The sequence below is a fragment of the Agelaius phoeniceus genome, chromosome 3 (genome assembly GCF_051311805.1).
Source record: "Agelaius phoeniceus isolate bAgePho1 chromosome 3, bAgePho1.hap1, whole genome shotgun sequence".
NCBI classification, from domain to species: domain Eukaryota; kingdom Metazoa; phylum Chordata; class Aves; order Passeriformes; family Icteridae; genus Agelaius; species Agelaius phoeniceus.
This window is the reverse complement of record NC_135267.1, coordinates 22,131-26,523: the sequence shown is the minus strand read 5'-3', so window position 1 is coordinate 26,523 and position 4,393 is coordinate 22,131. Positions and strand designations below refer to the sequence as shown.

Here is a 4,393-nt window from a genome sequence, read left to right as displayed (position 1 = left end):
GCAAGAGCGCGGCTGCCGAGCGAGGCAAGGGCGAGGGGCGGGAGCGAGCGGCGGGCGGGGCGGGCTCCGTAAATGGCCGGGAGGGGTGAAAGACGTTCAGGAGTGCAAAAGGGACACGATGGCTGAGAAGAATGGCCGGGGGGGGGGCGGCCCGGCGGGGCCGCTTTCGGCGGGCGGCGGAGGCGCGGTCGCAGCGCTCCGCGGGCCGGGGGCAGCGAGCGGGGGCGGGCGAACGCCGTCGGAACGGGGCTGCACCCCCCCCCCGAGCCCGCGCACGCGCCTCTCCAGGCGGCGGAAGCGACGGCGGGCCGGAAAATCCCGGCGGGGCGGCGGCGCTGCCCGCCCTTTCTGCCGCCAGCTTTGCAAGGTAAGACCGCCCGCCCCGTCCCGCCCCGCCCCGTCCCGCCGCACTCCGGTGTCTGTAAACAGACAGACTCCCTCTGGCTTCGCACTTCTCCGTGCTGGAGAGTGGGAGAAAAGTCCGTGCTGCTTGCCGTGTCCTCGGTGGGCAGAGAGTTCTGACCTTGCCTTGCATGGGCTGCTGAGGATTGGATCCATGGGGATGTGCTTGGATGCATTTAGTGACCTTTACAGATTTCTTTCCCCGCTTTTTTCAGTTCCCAGAATCATGGAAGAATTCAGGTTGCAAGGGGCTCTAAAGATCACCTCATTCCAAGGCTGCTGCCGCCGTGGGCAGGGACGTGCTTCCATCGAGCAGCTTGCTCAGAGCCTCATCGCAGAGCACCGACGGGCCTTGAGCACTTGCAGCGATGGGGCAGCTCCAGGACCTCTGAGCAACCTGTGCCCTGTGCCAGCCAGGTGCCAGAGGAGGAAGGAAGCCCTTCCCACCTGGAGCAGAGGCTGCGTAGCCTTGTGTCACCGAGCGTGTGAGACAGAAAGGCCCTTCCTTTCTGGAGGGGTAACAACACTCAAAGCTCTTTCTCGGGACAAGCCGAGCAATGGAAGGCCAAAGGAGCCTTCAGTTCTTCCAGCAGCTTTGGGAACAACTTGAAGGAGGAGCAGAGCTGGCCTGGTGCCTGCCATGGCTGTCTATCTTCTTGGCTGAGGCTTTATAAATGAGGCGCTTTTCTGTAGTTCCTTTTCAGGCATGACGTGCAAGTTGCCCCTAGAAGTCCAAAGGCAGCTGTTTTCTTAGCAGAAGGAAGTCAGGAGGAGGCAAAGCCAGCAGCTAAGTCTGGATAAAAAACTTGGCTAACCTCTTTTCCCCCCCTCCTCCAAACAGGCAATTGTGAAGCACTCAGCAGAGATCTGCCCGGGAGGAAAAGCAGAGCCAATCTCTGAGAAGAAGGGACGTGCGAGCTCTGGTGAGGACGGCTGCTCCCCCTGGCCTTGGTGTGGGACCTCCTGAGCTGCCATTCCTGTGGTGGGAGTGTTCCTCCTCTCCTCCGGCCAAGCCAGAGACCGCCTAGGGAAGGAGCAGGTAAGGTTGAAGTACCGAGGTCTCCCAGGTAAGAAGTGACGCGGCCAAAGGAAATGGCCTCAACTTGCAGCAGGGAAGGCTTAGATTGGATTGGAGGGAAAATTTTTTCACTGAAAGGGTGCTCAGGCATAGGAGCAGGCTGCCCAGGGAAGTCCCCATGCCTGGAGACATGTCAAGGATGTCAAGATGTGGTGTTTAGGGACCTGATTTGGGGGGGCAGCAGCTGGGCTCGATGTCCTTAGAAGGCTTTTCCAACCGCAAGGATGCTACGGATCCTATGGTTCTGGAAAGCCTTGACCCCTCTGGCTCTAGCACAGCACCTGGATGCTGACAAAATGAGGCTGGTCCTAGAGCCTGGAGGTCCCTGTGCCACAGGGAGAGGACAAGCCGGTGTCACCTGCAGGGAGGGTCTCGTCCCCAGAGAGCCGTCAGTGACTCCGTCCCTGCCCGGGGCTCTGGGTGCGCCCTCGGGGGGCGTGGGACGACACCTGCCCTCAGGTGTCCCTCTGGGCACCTGGGAAGGGAACCAGGTCTATCCGTGCGGCAGCTGCAGGGCTTGCAGGCTTTGGGGCTTTGCAGCTGTGTGCCTTGTCACAAGGTGGCAGGGACGTGACACTGCCTGGCAACGCTGCTGGCCTCGGATCCTTGCTGCTCTCATCCTTATCCCATATGGATTTAGCAGCAATCTTCTGTCTTTGCTTTCAAACTGTCCTTGGGAGAGTTCCAAGAGAGGGTCATTAGTTGTTTCAAAGCCTACATCTTTTACCTCTTGGCACTGAAGAGAAAAGACACAAACCTGCTTTGCATCCTTCTGCCTGGAAGTCATTGTGACACGGGGAAGGGAGGAAGGGGCTGGCCGGGGTCAGCCTCTGCTGAGCCTCAGCTCTGGCTGCTCCTGCTCACAGGGTAAAGCCAAAAGCTGTCGTGATCAAAAACGCAGGCCGCCCTTCTGACCTGAGTCACAGGGGCCGTTTCTTCTGAATGAATCAAGGTGGGAAATCATTCTTGGAGCTTCAGAAGAAAAAAAACCCCAGAACCGTAGGTACGTTTGTAAGAGTGTGTATGTACGTACATTTCCTTCGATGAAGAAGAAAATCTTAGAAATATCATGTCACGTCTGGCTTCCTAGAGAAGATCCTGACCTCTGGGCTTCTGAAAGCAAATGGCTGTGCATTTATAGGAGCGTTTCCCTTCTTTTTATGTGCCTCCCCCAGTCATCTTCTACCCTTGCCCACGGCAAGGAGAGCGCGGTGATTTGGCTGCTCCGCTCTGCCGAGGTTGTTGCAGGCTGTGTAGCAGGGAGTGAGGCCTTTTGTGGCTGCTCATCAGACGTTTTCCTTCAGCCTTCTCCCTGCAATGGTAAAATGAGACTTGTGTTAGCGAGCAGTCAAGTAGAGCAGGTAACATTAGAAAAGAATTGTTTCTGAGCTGCTGTTCACTAGCACATGTTTCCCCTTTCCGGCAGAGCGCGCATCATTGCGGGCTTGGGATCGATTGAAATGCGCTAAGGAAACCAGCTCTGGGGAGGGAGGGAGGGAGGGAGGGAGGGAGGGAGGGAGGGAAATGCTCTCTTAACATGTGCCAATTCTTCTGTCAAACTCATCAGGGCAGGACAGCGTTCAGACTGAAAGTGTAAGAAGATGTGGAGGGAGACAGAGAATCTGACAGGAGCACCGGACTCACAAGTGCACGAATTTTGCTTTTGGCTTGGATTCAAACTCAGAAGTTGTAAGGAATTTGGGAAGGAGAAGGGACATTTCAGAAGGAGAAGAAGAAAAAGAAGTTGTTGTTGTTGTTGTTACAGCCCTGGCAAAATCTTTGGTTCTAGCTAATAAAGGAAGCTAGTTGAAATAAAAAAAAAGAAAAAAAAGTGGGTTTTTTTTTTCCTTCGCTGTTGTGTTCGTTGGTGGTTCGTTATATGGTGTGTTGTTTTATTTCTTGGTCTTATTACCTCTGTGTAAATAGTTTTTTTGAGTGAAGCTAACTTTCTGGACGGGTTGGTTTGTATTTGAGGTAGGATTAATTTCAAGAGGTTTCTTTCCTAGACTTCTGATAGGTATTCCTGGGATTTTGGTTTTGTTTACTGTGTGTATCAACAGAGAGATTTGGTAGGGCCAGCTGGGCTGCTGGAGTTTTGGGTGTTAATTTATGAGATGGCTTTTGTTCAATGCAGTTTTGAATTGTTGAAAGGGTTTTTAATGTAGTGGTTTTAAGGCGGTCTTTAAGAATTGTTTGTATCGTTTCACGTTGTTTGTAGTCGGTGTATGATCAGGGATATGGTGGAACTTCTTGAACGTTCTGGTTTTAGCGTTCCTAAGTTCCGATTTCTTTCTGCTTTGCTGTTTTGTTTCTGGTTTTCTTTTGGGGGACAGGGGCGTTTGTATACGGTGGGTTTCTAGAGGCAATATGTCTTTCAATTTGGGTAGTGATATTTTTTAGTATTTTAATAGTTTCGATTTTTTTTCTTTTCATGCTTTTAAAAATGAGTTGTTTTAAAATTTGGAAGATAACCTTTCTAGATGATTGGTTATTATTTGTGAGTTAGCCTCAAGGTAGAGCTTTGGGGGCTTTTTTTAGTAATGTTTAGGGTCAGTAGTAGGGTTTTGAGTTTAGTGAGTTGGTTGGATTTAATTTTTCATGGGTGTTTGTTTTGACTAGCAGTTCTGTCATTTTCCATGTGTATCTGAGTTTTTTGGGGTTTTGAGCCATTGGTTGAGGAGGAAGTTTACGATGAGAATGTACGGAGCTTTTGGGCTAGTTATAGTGGGATTTCAAATGTCTTGACAGTTCGGTTGATTTGAGTTTTTCTTAGAGTTAAATGTTGTGGGGTCTTTGTTCTGTTAGTCCTAGAAATAGGTTTGGTTTGGATACGCTGCGATGGGATGAGCGTGGGCTGCGTACCGGTGCTGCCGAAGGTGCGGTATTTGTGTGGTTCTGATGCGTTGGGTTAAT

The 4,393-nt window shown here is 52.0% G+C and overlaps 1 long non-coding RNA gene across 2 annotated transcripts; it reads left to right on the top strand.

Annotated features, from left to right (window-relative positions):
• Nucleotides 1–251: 251 nt before the first annotated feature.
• LOC143693761 (uncharacterized) lies at nt 252–3,296 on the top strand. Of its 2 annotated transcripts, none has more exons than XR_013181695.1 (3): nt 252–367; nt 1,244–1,441; nt 3,048–3,296. It is a non-coding gene; the product is annotated as an uncharacterized LOC143693761 (long non-coding RNA). The 2 variants fall into 2 exon arrangements; XR_013181696.1 differs by lacking the exon at nt 252–367 and adding an exon at nt 409–504.
• The last annotated feature ends 1,097 nt before the right edge of the window (nt 3,297–4,393 follow it).